At 36.8% G+C, this 15,173-nt stretch overlaps 1 long non-coding RNA gene across 1 annotated transcript in view; it reads left to right on the forward strand.

Moving 5' to 3' along the window:
* Positions 1-13,584, forward strand: part of 9330178D15Rik (RIKEN cDNA 9330178D15 gene) — a 32,239-nt gene extending 18,655 nt beyond the window's left edge. Inside the window, exons 3-5 of the long non-coding RNA NR_040553.1 lie at positions 6,674-6,759; positions 9,150-9,229; positions 10,488-13,584. This is a non-coding gene — a long non-coding RNA (RIKEN cDNA 9330178D15 gene). The remainder of the gene's footprint in view (positions 1-6,673; positions 6,760-9,149; positions 9,230-10,487) is intronic.
* Positions 13,585-15,173: the final 1,589 nt, after the last annotated feature.

Here is a 15,173-nt window from a genome sequence, read left to right on the forward strand (position 1 = left end):
TATGCCTTACGTCCCTCTTTAGCAGGAATAAAATAACTTGAACAACAGAAAAGGAGGCAGGAGGTCATGGGTCGGCAGCAGTGGGCAGCAAGACAAGGAAGGGGTAACTCTCTTCCTTGGTACAGCGCCTTGCAAGAGTGAAAATGCAAGAATAAAACATACCACTTTCTGAGTTAATGCAATGAATGTTTATGTAAAATCCAACCACAAGTCTGCACTCATGGCCATGCCACCTCAGAAGCCACTCTTCCCTTTCCATGCTGACCGTATTTTATCTGATAAAAAAAAAATGGTAGAAGCCTTAGCGGATGCTTTATGGCCCTCGATAAAAAAGCATCTGACTTACAAAGCATGTGACTTAATTTCCACTTCAATACCAAAGCAAAAGGAAAAGCCAAGCACTGAGCTTTTTCTTTATAATTGTGTTTCACTCGGTAAAATTTGTGTCGTATATTGACGTGTGTGTGTGTGTGAAAGTAAATAGCCTACCATGTATATAAATATGGACTCTCCACATTCAGAAATGATAAGTGGGTGTCTAGATAGAATGGATTCATTACTAGCATCAAAGAAAATTTTCCTTTTTATAGGAATAAAATGTGTTAAATATCCATTAAATTCTTCAGGTTGGCGAAGAGTACCCAGGATGTGCTATATGAAACATATATTTGATTTTCTTTTTTAGGTTAAAATTCCACCTGCACAGTAACATCCATGCTCTTCCATGCACAACTAAAACACACTTTCATTGTCGATTTGGTGGGACTGTGTTTTCATCTTCCAGATGGTACTCCTCTGTGCCCAAACCTAAGGATCCACCCACCACTAACCTGAACCAGGTTCTTATCAAGTCAGTGCAGGAGTGAATGTTTACAGGAAATACAGGAAGGAAGAGAAACCATGGCTTCCACTTATTCCCCTATTGTAATGGTGTCATCCACTGAGTCTCTCATGAAGTTCCTTCTCTAAGTCTACAGGAAGCCACATCAGTTTCACCACCTCATCTAATTCTGGACACAGCCACATGGCTCCTATGAACTTGGGAGTATGGATTTCTACACCCTTCCTTAATATTGGCCAAATGGTAGATAGTAATCAAACACTTGAAAACTTCTACTCCTTTGTGTATTGATAAAAAAAAAATTCCAGCCAGAAGTGTAGGACATACATGATTGCCTCCCAATACTGGATTATTTTATTCTCACTACAATTTCATGTCACCACAAATGCTAGCATTCATGAAGATGTCAGACATAGAGAGGTGATAGTAAGTGGTGGGCCCTGTAATCCTATCATGCATTATAGAGTATTCTTTTGAAATCCAATAACAAGTATGAGAATATAATGCCAGAAACATAAAGAAAAGGGGATTGTCATTATCTTTCCTCATAGAAATGCAGCAGTCACAAGTAAGGAAGGTCTTACAAGTTTATTCAATCACACTGAATTCTACACACACACACACACACACACACACACACAAATATCATTGTATCCTATGCTTGGTAGAAACATTACATGACAAGAAGACTAATTGGGTATTTAATATCTAGATGCTTTTAGAAGGATAGAATGTATTACATGCATTTGCTATGAGTAGGTGATTCATAAATGTTTATTTTAGTGTTTAAATCAAGGAAAATAATGAAATAACATATTCAAGGTTAATTACAATAGACAAACTTTTTGAGGGCAACATCCTTATTAAACATTAGAAAGATAATTATAAAATGAAAAAAAGTAAAGAACAGGCTGTATGAGTTTTGGCATCAAAATTGATAAATACTTTTAAAACTAGCTATTCATAAAGAGAATTTCTTTTCTCGCAAACAGCTCAGGAATATAGACGTATAATAGCCTCCTATAAAATACAGCTCAGAATGTAAGAAACTGTTTCTAATTCATTTCTTTTAGGTTTTGCTGAGAAGGGTGAGGATTTTCATTTGACATATTGTTAAACAATTTTTTACTGACCACAGAGAATGCTTACAGAGTTATTATTTTTTTTGTACAGTTTTCCTCTCAGTATTATTCTTAAGTGAATTAAAATAATGTGTGACTTGAATTTGATGGACAGACGTTGAATGTAATAATGGTTGCATTGTCTTTGAAAGGAAGTAACTTACTTCTATGGAAAATTTTAAAAAGTGCGTCATCTTGTGTGCTTCATCTGTTTTCATAACAATAATATAGTCTTTAAGGCTATCTTTTAACTTTTGTGATTTGCATTTTAAGGAGCATACAGGTTGAATAATACAGAGGAAAAAATCACTGACTACATGTTGCTAACATTTTATTACAAAAGGCCCATTTGTATTCAAATTCCATATGCATGAGTTAATGTGCCCATGCTTTTGAGAAGGAAGAAATATAAACACTTCTATAATCTCTCATTTATACCAGCAGCAGGATTTCTATTAAATTTTTGCAGGGTAGAGGCTGGAGAGATGGTGTTTTGCTTAATGATCTGCAGAAGAACTGGGTTTAGTCCCCAAAACCCACATTAGGCTGTTCACAACTCTCAGTAACTCAGCTGTAAGGGATCCAATACCCCAGTATAGGGGAATGCCAGGGCAGGAAGCAGGGGTGGGTTGGTTAATGAGCAGTGGAAGGGGAGAGAGGATAGGGGATTTTCAGATGGGGAAACTAGGAAAGAGGATAACATTTGAACTCTAAGTAAAGAAAATATCTAATAAAACAAAACAAAACAAAACAACAAAAATAAATTTCAGAAGAGACAGGTAAGTTGGATCACTGCTTACGAGTTTGCACTGCCCTTGCTGAGAACTTGAGTGCATTACTAATCAAGGGGCTCACAAACACCTGTAACTCCTTCTTAAAGGACCTGCTGCCTATGGCTTCTGTGGGTTTTTGCATGCATGTGTCTATATGCACAGACAGACACAGAAATGAAATATAAACTAAGTCTTACAAACAAGAAATACTGAGAGCTACCCTGAATCTCAGCACAAAGGTAGAGTGGAAAAGGAAGTTGTGACTCTCTTTTGAGTCCCAATTTTCTTCTGGGCATTATACTCCACATAAGAGGAGTATTGGCCTCATTAGGAAATATGAGAGACAAACATTTGCTCTTCAGCATTGACGAATGGAGGCACATAATGCACATGTGTATAATATGGCACCATTTTCATTGTGGCTCTGCCTCTCATTCTACTATTGCCACTTTACAGCTAGCTGATATATGGAGAGCTATAGCTTGCACATCATAGCAACAGGAAATGTCCATGAGACTTTGGGGCATGAAGTAAGGACATAGGGGAAAGTAGAAGACTTATACACAAGCTAAAAATAGACAAGGCATAATGAGAAATGCAGTGATTGGGAAACAGCCCATTGTCAACTAAAATGAGAGCAAAAGATATAGCTTTCCTTAAAGTCTGATTGCTAACTACAGATTTGATCAATCTGAGTAGACATAGAAATCATGTAGATAGATCTTTATGTGTGGAAAGAATGACTTCAGTGTACAACCTAATTTTTTTAACAATGAAATTTAACAATATACATTAACATGATTGAGTTAATCCAAAAGCTTTTACTATTTTTACTTGAAGTTACTGCCATTATTACTACCCAATCTATTATCTGCCCTTGCTCCTTTAAATTTGTTTTTAATAATTTTTCCATGGTATTCTGGTAGCATACTGTGATATACATATACATATACATATACATATACATATACATATACATATACATATACATCATATACACACACACACGTGTGTGTGTGTGTGTGTGTGTGTGTGTGTGTGTGTGTATGTATGTGTAACTACTGACTTCTTGTTTTCTAAATCGGCAGACACAGACAGCATATTGTGTTTTAATTCTCAGACTCAGCAGTGGCCGCTAATCTGCTACAGAGGTGCTACTACAGACTAGTCATAACATATGATTTCTTCAAAGCTATTAACTTAAGAGGATACAGAATATGTGATTTTGCAAGGAATAATATGAAGATATATTTTCATCTGTTCTTTGAGAGAAATGCCAACATCGTATGTAATGAAAGGATTAATAAGCCAATTGTTTCCAAAGTAGACATTCTTTGGACTGTTCTATGTCTAAAAGTAGAATGACGTGGCAGATCACTGTGACATTAATACTGTGAATAGTGTTGGGAGTCAGACAATATCATTCCTGAAGAGTTTACGATGGAATGAGATTGAAGGAGATATGCCAGCACATGGCATTTGCAACTGTGTCCTTTGTATCTCTGCATGATCCTGGGTTTTGACCTACAGATACAGATCCCATGCCTTCATTAAACTGACCTATCTATAAGAAATCAATCTTTTATTTAAATATCCATAATTAGGGTGAGTTCAGCCATAAGTAGTCTGTTTCCCATTCTTGAACTGGTTAAGAAGATGGATTCTAGAGTTCATGAGGTATAATATGATAATGTGAATGTCAGCGTTATTTGATAATATACATTGACAGCATTATATGATAATTCAGATTCTTTCCCAGGAAAACTTTTCCATGAGTCTACTTTAGTGATCTTGCCCCTGGTCTAATCATCAGGGTATAATAGTGCTAGGGTTAGGCAGTGCATTACTGGAGCTCAAACATTTGACTAAATATTTTTCTCAATACTTATATAATTTTCTTAGTAAGATTACTCATGTTTACATTTGGTTTCCACATTCAGTTTCACATTCTCAACACTTGTTGACTTCTGACTTTATTAATACCCTATAGATTTCAAGTTAGTGTCCCCTATTGATTCGTATTTCAGCTCTTGATAATTAATCACATTTAAAAGGTGTTTCTTATATATTAGGCAATTGTGATGACTTTTGAAAAGAAATGAAAATTTAAATATTTTGCCCATCTTTTAATCAACTTACCAGTCTTCTAGTACTGATTTAAACAATTCTTTTCAAGTTTTGAATATTCTTCCATTATGCAATATAATCTTTGCAAGTAGTTTATCCCACTCTTTAGAGCTGCGACTTCATCTCATTGACCCTTTACTGTGCTGGTATTTTAGTTTTCTATAGTTCTGTTTATTTGTAGTTCCCTGTGGTCTTAGCCTCTACAAAGGTCAGTATCTAGACATTTTCTTTCTGTACTCCCCCATGCTATGCAGTTTTGTACTGTGAAGTTCAAATTATTATAACTAGGCTCATATCTTTATTAATCACAGTAGGAAACATTACACTCATCATATTTTTGCCAACAATAAATAAGAATGCTTATTGTTATAGTATAGAAATTTGCACTTTGGAATTTAATGAAGTCTTCAAAAACATATTCTGAATCCTGATGTTTTGGGGAGTGTTTTCTTTGTATACAGTTGCAAAGGTGATTAAAGAAATAGTTGCCATTTGTCAAGAGGTCAGGTGAACATGGTCATGAGGAACCCAAATTCCTTCAAATTTAACAGGGCTGGTTATTAGAAGGAGGCTGTTCTCAAGAAGAAATGAGTCCTTTTTGTTGACATGCCAGCAGAACACATTATAGCTTCAAGTGCATCTTATGGGTCTGCTGACCATACTCTTTGGATGTGATGTTTTCACTGATTCACAAATCTGTAATGGCTCAGACCAGTAGAGGAGAGCCCCCCCCCCCCCCAAACTCACAACTCTGCAAGCTGTGTCTGCCTGGTTTCAGTAAGTGAGCGAAACTTCCTTTTGGTTCAACCAAAACCACCCATGAACAATGGTTCTGTTCCATATTTCATGGTGGTGGAGAAGAAGTCACTTCACTGAAGATTCATCAAATAATGTAAATGGCTAAAAGTGGCTAAAAGACAATTCCTGCATGGCAATAATCACATAATATAAAATGTCATATACATATTTTATTCAATTTATCAAGTTGCTGCATAAGGAAGCACAGTAATAAAACACATATACTTAAGCTATGATTTATAATACAAAGCATGTTAGACCTATTAAGTACAATTTGTAAAATTCACACAAGCAAAACAAGACTATAATTTTCCAGCCTAACAAATTACTAATGATGACATTTGGCGAATGTGCTTATGTCTACTACATGTGGCCTATTCTCAGTAGAAACACTTACATAAGGTATTTGTCAGAGAAGAAGAATTCTGCTTCCATTTGTCTTTAATTAAGGACCCAGAGTAATGCAGCAACCACTGTCTGAAATATCGCAGATCATAATTTCAGGTAGAAGGGCATTTGGGGAGGTTTACACCAACAACCAAATATTTGACACAAATACTGCACAGGTATCAGCTATCTCAAATTGATCTAAATTATTCATATAGCAACACCCAAACCAAGAGATCCTGAAAGTTTACAAATAAATATTGAGGAATATTAATGAGTTCTGTAGTTACTGGGTGCATGAACATTTGTGGTCACTCCTATGTCTGAGTGAAAAATATAAGGGAGAGAAAACCAGGGTGAAGATTTAGGCATTTGAAACTCAACCATCTACCTCTGCTTCATCCTTTGTGACAAAAAGAGTGAGTCAGATAATAAGATATTACATGAATTTTCCCAATACACCTAACATTGATAAACTTAGAGTACATTAATTAATATTGAATATTGGCTGTGATTTACATGGTAGAAATATGACCTCTAAGAAAATTGGCATTGGTCTTGGTTGGTCACAGAAAAAAAAAGTAAGATTTTATTTATGAGGATACCACCCACTTTTTTTTTTTCAGGCATGGAAAAGTCAAACCCTGCATCCTATAATACTGGCTTGCCAGGAAAGTTTTACCCACTGTTGCAATAGTGTCACAACAGCTATGTGAGTAACCAACCAATTTTATAAATTGTACTTGAGGGAGACCTCATGGGAGGGATGTCTGGTACTTTAGACATTGTCATAAGCCCATTACTTAGAAGATCTTATGGGCGAAGTGTAGCAATTGGTAGTATTTCCTGATAAGTTGTCCAGTTATGAAACTGTCTTCTAAATATTTATGTTTATATCTATAGATTTATCCTCCTTTAAACTTTAATCAGAGAAGTGTCTTGTTGAAAATGAGTAATGCATGTACACATATATAGTCATATACACACATATATAGTCATATACACACATACATGTCCATACACATATATATGCATTTATGCAATATAAAAGAGGGTTGTTGATATTTCCCAAACTTCTCTCAAATACTATGACATTTAGAGTAATTTGAATTCTATATACATAATTAAAAATTGTGTATCCAGAATGTTATTACATGCTGTGCTGTCAAAGGTTAGACTCTGGTCCCCTTCTCAGCTGATTTTCAGTCTTCAAACTTGTATTAATGTATTTTCTTACCTTTATGATCATTTCCTTTCCTTTCTGCTATAATTGGAAACTCTCATTCTGGATTACATTAGAAGAAAAGAAAATTCTAGACGGCATCTTTTCTGAAGACCGAAATGGAGGCAATGCCATTCGCTATGTGCAGATAGGATTCTGAGCTATAAAGAAATGGCAGTCTCTGAACTCGTTTTCTCCTGAGGAATGTGAACTAAGTGATTTGTTGTCTCACAGATCTTATAGTACACAGAGGTCTAAGGCCATGTTGATAAATTATATTTTGAAACTGGCTTGTGTCCTCTAGGACATTAGAGAGTATTTTATTAATTCATAATACATGCCTATCTGAATGGCATGTGCATATCACATTGTTAAAACTGGAACTTTCAAATAACTTATTCACCCTTTAAAAAATAGGCATGTTACTTATCATTTATCATATATTTTCTTCTCTTATTTCTCTTATTTGTGTCAAGTTTCCTTTCTTTTTTTAAAAATTATTTTATTTTATGTGGATGGGTGTTGTATGTATATAAGCCTGTACACTATCACTTTGCCTTGTGCCTGGTGCCTGTGAAGGCCAGAAGAGAATACTGGATCCCATAGAACTGGGTTTACAGATGTTTGTGAGCTACCATCTGAATTCTGGAAACTGAGCCCATTTTCTGGTGTTCTGTAAGAGTAGTTAGTATTTTTAACTACTGAGAAATTGCTCCAGCATCAATTTTCTTAATAATAAATTTCCATTCATTATTTGATTTGTCTTTCTATTATATTCATTTAATCTCATCTACACATTCTCCTATACTCATCTCTACTACTGAAGTTTGCCACTCTGTAGGCTTAATACTACACATTTTCAATTATACTCATCAATACTTATATTCCGGATAGTTTAATTTTGACTACAAATCTTTTCAGTCTCATTATTTCACCTCTGTTTACTTCATAATTTATTTCCTATTGCTATCAGCATGTTACAGTTTGATATCAATTACCAGTGCTCACAGAGATGCCATTTCACACAAACACAGAGACTCTTCCAACAGTGGATCTTCAATAAATAGTTTTCAGCAAATACTTTCTTCACATGCATGCTCTGGTGTGTGCTACATTGCGTCAGTCAGAGATACCTCAGCACGGTCAACATCAACTTAGCTCAATGCTTCCCAAATTGAATATGTCTTTATCTGACACATGGATGCTGAGAAAGAATCACAGGCTTTTCTGAACCTACTGAACACATATTTTCTGGAGTTATAGGAAGTCATGGTATTTTTTTAAAACCATATCTTACCTTCTTTGTAAAGGGATTAATGTTGTTTATGTAGTTCGTTGTGTCTTGCTTTGGACAGTAATTTAAGTGTTCAGAGTCTTGGTACCCAAAGTTGTTTCAGATAAAATAATTCTGCCTTGATCCATGCTTTGATGTTTTCCTCTGAGACTGCATCATCCAAGCAGTAGGTGTTCCTTCTGTCAGCAGCCAACACCAGGAACATGGGCAAAGAGCAAAGCTCTCCAATCCCAAGCTGTAAATGAGCTGTTTGATGTAATAAGAAGATGGAAATGTGGGATTATTATCACACAGTTGTCAGGTGGTTACCTGACAACTGTGCGTGGAAAAAAAAAAGCTGGGAAACTGATTCTTCTAATGTTAGACTCACAAAGGAGGTGGATGGCTCCAGTTTGAAACACACCAGTTAGTGGCAGCTGAAAGGAGTTTTTTAATGGGTATTTTGTTCGTTTATTTTAGTTTTGATCAATAATGCACTTGCAATATCCTACAGTAGTTCATCAAGCTCGCCTCTAAAGTAGAGAGGGAAGAGGGTAGCCCTCACATTCCCAGCCTCTAGTGTGAGACGAGGTATTTTCTTTTTCAGAACATTTGAAGCAGTCTACAATTCCACTCTTAAATGAAAACAACCCGAGAAAATTGCATACCCAGGCAGAGTTCTCTTTTGTAAGTGAGGCACATCGTGGGGTGTGGCTTGAATGGCTTCATCCTCCTCTTTTTGCTATCACAGCTAGGGAGTTGATTGAGTAAATGATGCAGCCACAAGGAAATACCAGTCTAACCAACAGGAAAAGAAAATTATACTTTTGGCCTTCCTGCCATAAGAATAAACGTCATCTTGAGTAGTCTAGGTTTCTGGGCTAATACCCGCTCATCAGTGAATGCATATCATGTGAGTTCTTTTGTGATTGGGTTACCTCACTCAGGATGATGCCCTACAGATTCATCCATTTGCCTAAGAATTTCATAAATTCATTGTTTTCAATAGCTGAGTAGTACTCCATTGTGTAAATGTACCACATTTTCTGTATCCATTCTTCTGTTGAGGGAAATCTGGGTCCTTTCCATCTTCTGGCTATTATTATAAATAAAGCTGCTATGAACATAGTGGACTATGTGTCCTTCTTACAAGTTGGAACATCTTCTGGGTATATGCCCAGGAGAGGTATTGCTGGATCTTCAGGAGATCCATCAGATATACAACCACCAAACCCAGACACTATTACATATGCCAGTATGATTTTGCTGACAGGACACTAATATAGCTATCTCTTGTGAAGCTATGGCAGTGCCTGGCAAATACAGAAGTGGATGCTCACAGTCATCTATTGGATGGAACACAGGGCCCCTAATGAAGGAGCTAGCGAAAGTACCCAAGGAGCTAAAGTGGTCTGCAATCCTATAGGAGGAACAACAATATGAACTAACCAGTACCCCCCCCCCCCAGAGATGTGTTTCTAGGTGCATATGTAGCAGAGGATGACCTAGTCGGCCATCAATGGAAGGAGAGGCCCCTTGGTCTTGGGAAGATCATAGACCCCAATACAGGGGAATGCCAGGGCCAGGAAGCATGAGTGGGTGGGTTGGGGAGCAGGGCAGGGGAAGGTTTAGGGGACTTTTGGGATAGCATTTGAAATGTAAATGAAGAAAATATCTAATAGTAAAAAAAGAATAAAAGTCATAAAGCAGATCCCGTACATGGTATGGCTGTCTTCCTTCAACCCAAAACGGACCCACACCTCTGATGAAAACCAATAAACTCTAATCCTAATCTATCCCTTCTGAACTTCCATACCACTATGTTCAGCAGACTAATTTATTTAGGGCCTTGTAGATGCTGAACAGATTGTCTGAAATCTCAATGCTACCGTGGCATTCTTTCTCTCTCTTTTTTGTTTTTGTTTTTGTTTTTTTCCCGGCACAGAGATAGGAAGAGAGTTGGATTGCTACCACTATAACCTGAAGATGGAACGTGATCTGGATTGGTGGATTGTCAAAAGTCACCGGAGCTAAATAACTACCACTGGGATTGGGGTGTGAACAACCTAGAGCCGAGAATATGAAGTAAACAAGCCGCCTGGGGGTCGGAAGCTGCACAGTAATAAAGGTGTTTGTGTGCAACGCTGCAGGGTACTCCAGAGCCCGCAGGAAGCTGCCGGCTAGATTATGCCCCGCAAGTAGAAACAAGTCTATTGTGACTGGAAAAAAAAAAGCCAAAAAACTTATTTTAAACATTCAAAGTCAGATTTATAAAGAAAGCAAGGTAACTCATTGTACTTATGACGCTTATCAAAGGCAGCCAGAAAATGTTTTGATATAAATAATAATTTTAAGACTCAAAGAGTACAGATTCCCAACAATGCAGCCTGTCTGGGATACAAAGTCTGTCTGCAGCACAGTTTTTATCACTAAAGCCCTAATATTTCTCACCTGTGAGAAAAATATTCAGGTGTTAATTCTTCATATGGCCCCTGGCTAAAAGAGAAGGGTTTGCTCACTCATGTCTCCTGTCTAGGGATGTTTGAGGCACTTTTATCATATGAGATAGATATTATTGGCATTTCATTTTATTACCATAATTTTAGGGATGAAGGAATATGGCATTTTGTTTTTTCTTGGCCCATATATTTCTAAATCAACAAGGGTGAAATTCTCTTCATGAAATGAATTCTTTCCCCCTGTCTCAGAGATCAGCTGGTAAACAAGCCACATCTTTTTGAGGAAATAACCTCTGGGCTCAGATTGAGAGAGATGCCTGCCTCTAACCATAGAAGGCAAGGATAGAATTTCACATGCACTGTCATGCTCTTCTGGGGTGATGTGTCAGTCAAGGAAATGCAGATGGACCTGAGACTCAAATGGAGAAATCGGAAATTAATTTTAATGCAGAAAATTATTCTTTGTATCTCGCCTAACTCAAGGAAGTCTAAAGTAGAAAACGAACACCTGTCTTCAGTCGTTGTCCACTCATGGTGTGAAAGGCAAAGGCTGCTCCCCACAGCATTACGTGGAGTTGAGACTCTTGCTGCACAGATCATCCTGGTGGATGAGATGTGGCTGGGCCACACTCGTGGCATGTTTGGAGCCTTATGAACTGTGTTGAGCCATCTCAGCTGCACATACTTCACAGGATGTTTTTCAGAGCATTTGATGATTCTAATGAGCCCTTGAATATATTTAGTGGCTCATTAAATGATATTAAATGAGATAGTCTGTTAAGGGATAAGAGCTGTTAACTGCAACATCTTAATGATCACTTTACACAAATTGCTGACCTCCTATAATCACATGGAAATTATTTCACTATTTCCAAATTTTAAAAGTAATAATTAGATTGTAGCAAACTCATGTCCATAATGTCCTAATAGTAAAGCTGTAAACCTGGGTGCAGAAATGCTCACCTACTCCGCAGTAAATGCTATTATTTAATTCATGCCTTCTGCTCTTTCATCAGGCTGTGGTCTGTTTTCTGCAGGATTAGGTTCTAGACCACGTTCAGTATATTGGAGATTTGGGTGCAGGTTGGATCCTAATAGAGGAGCCAAGGATTACCAGATTAATTGATCATTTTTCACTCTAGCATTCCAGGTGTCTGGGAGTCATTCATTTTTTGCTTTGAATAAAACAGGCCACCTCAATGGACAATCTAGGTTCACTGATGCTTATCCTAAGCTGTGCTTTCTACAGTGAGTTCTTTTTGTAGAATGCCAGATCATATGAACAAACAAAACAACAGCCGGTATATTTCCAGTCTCATTAATATATTAAAGTTCTGGAATAACTTATGTCATTACAATTCCTATTTAGGTACAGACTGTCAATTACTGCTTATTTGGTTATATAGATTTTATTCTTATTTTTTTTAAAAAATCATTTATTTTGTATATGTGATTACATTGTCACTGTCATCAGACACACCAGAAGATGACAACAAATCCCATTACAGATGGTTTTGAGCCACCATGTAGTTGTTGGAAATTGAACTCAGGACCTCTGGTAGATCGGTACTCTGAGCCACGGTGCCATCTTTCCAGTCCCATAGATGTGGTTTTGGTTGAGGTACTTCACTTTTAATGTAGAAATTTGGTTTGGTACTTCACTTTTAATGTAGAAATTTAAAGGAACATAAATATCTCTATCACCTTGAATAACTCATTTATTCAAAAGAGAAAGTGGTTTTTATTTTATTTAATCCTCCATTGACATTTACACTGTATTCCTATTGAATATTGTCTAATGTTTTTATTTTAATAACCTGAAATGTTAAATATTCTCAAGAATAAAATATCTTAAAATTTTAATAACAATGAATAATAGCATGGTGGATTTATGCAGTTATGGCATAAGCTCATGGACCACAGGACTGCCTGGAGCTTATTGCTGTCTCCACCAGAGAATCCTAGTGTGAGGAAAGAGGATTTTCTTAAATATTTCATGCTTTAACTTCATTAACTGTAAAGTGGAGATAACAGCTCAATAGCACTGTTAGAACAAATATGAACACCTAGACAGAGCATACTTAGAAAAATGTTTCCCATTTTGTAAATGTTATTTAAGCAAAATTATAGTATGAGTTTGTAGTAATACACAATGTCCCATGCCCAAACTTTCTTATGGAAACATTTAAGTTGCTTGTAGTTTTCCATGAATCTTTGTTGTTTTTTATAATACATTCACATAGAAGAACATGTTATTAACATGTGAATATTTAATGAGTTTTGGAGTATTTGATCAAATTATCTTCTAAGACCTATATATCTTATTATCAGTCTATGTTTCAATTATCTATTTTTAAATCTGTTATCTATACATCTATACATATTTTTACAAGTATCTAGCTATGTATCATCTACCATCTATTATCTCTGTATTACAACTTATTACTTATGCATCATATATCTACATTATTCTTATCATCTGTCTGTCTACATATTTACTAATATTATGTAATCATAATATGAAGACTTATATCACAGGCATGTGTATGAATTCATTATGTATAAATAAAGTATGTGCTGGACATATGGAGGTGCATTTTAATATTTGTCAGTTCTAGTGGCCATGTACAAGCAAATGTATGTGAGCTATAGATTTTCATTGTTCTTATCTGTAAGCAAACAGACAGAAAAATACAAAAGACCAAATGGTTACATAGTGTAATTATCATCCCCTGAGCAGAATAAGTTGTTAAAGCACAAAATAATTTTAAAATGCTCGAAAGACCACAAATACTTATTTCTTAATTGAATAGAATTAAATTGACAATCACATGTTAGTGTTTTAAAGTATATAAAAGATCTTTCAGAACTGCATATTTACATTCAGGGACATACTGTATTAAACAGTTGAAAACTGGTAAGAAGTAGAACTTTAGAATGAACACTGAACATATATGAAGTTACATTATTAGAAGGAAATGCTTACATTGTGTGTATTTGCACTGCATATAATAGTGGAAGATTTCCAAATATCTGTACATTATTTCAATCCACACATTTAAAAATTGAATATCTTTGAAGCAGGAGAGATTAAAAGAAATCACCCAGAACAGCACAAGGCATTAAAAGGTGACAATGGTAGAACAAAAACTAGCTATGTGAAAAGGAAGTAGGAAACAACAGGGCTGTGTTCTGTGTCCTAGCTATGGTTTCTATACCTATGCTGACAAGTCATGATCAAAAGCAATGTGTGTGTGTGTGGGGGGGTTAGCCATGCAGGCAGGGCTCATTCAGATTACCCTTCACCTCACTGTTCATCACTGGAAGAAGTTAAGCCAAAAACTCAAGTAGGTCAGGAACCTGGAGGCAGGAACTGGTGAAGAAGCCATGGAAAGTGATGCTTACTGGCTTGCTCCATAGCCTGCTTTGTTATAGAGCCAGGAAAACTATCCCAGGTATCGCACCAACCACACTGGTGTGGGCTTTCCCCAAACAATCACAAATTAAGAAAATGTCATATACCTGGATCCTATGGAGGCATCTTTTCAACTAAGATTTCCTCCTCTTGGGTGACTTGAACTCGTGTTAAGTTGACAAAAAAGACATGTATGGTATATATTCACATATGTTGGTGGAGAGAGGAAATTAGGTGGGAGGGGGAAGAGGGGCATGGGGAGACATAACAGGTATGGGGGGAAATTGAGTGGGGAAGGGCTGGGCGTGATAATGGAGTCAGTGGGGGCATGTTTGGGACTAGCTATAGGCCTAGGATGGGGGAAGATATGGGGAGTATACGGAGGTGACATTAGCTGAGATTTCTACCAGCAGGAGATATAGAAGAAGCCACTTCCTATAGCTGCACAGGATTTCCAGTAAAAGGAGGGAAGCATCAACCCACAAAACCTTCAACTCCAAATTTTTCCTGCCTACAAGATGTTCAGAGACAAAGATGAAGCAGAGACTGAGGAAATGGCCAAACTATGGCTGGCCCAACTTGAGACCCAAACCATGTAAGTGATCCAATCTCTGACACTATCAGTGATACTGTGATATGACTGCAGACTAGAACCTGGCATAACTCTTTCCTGAGAGGCCTCATCCAGCAGCGAATAGAAACAGATTGGGAGACCCATAGCCACACATCAGGAGGAGCTTGGGGAGTCTAATGGAGG

This window comes from Mus musculus, chromosome 3 (assembly GCF_000001635.26).
Source record: "Mus musculus strain C57BL/6J chromosome 3, GRCm38.p6 C57BL/6J".
NCBI lineage: Eukaryota > Metazoa > Chordata > Mammalia > Rodentia > Muridae > Mus > Mus musculus.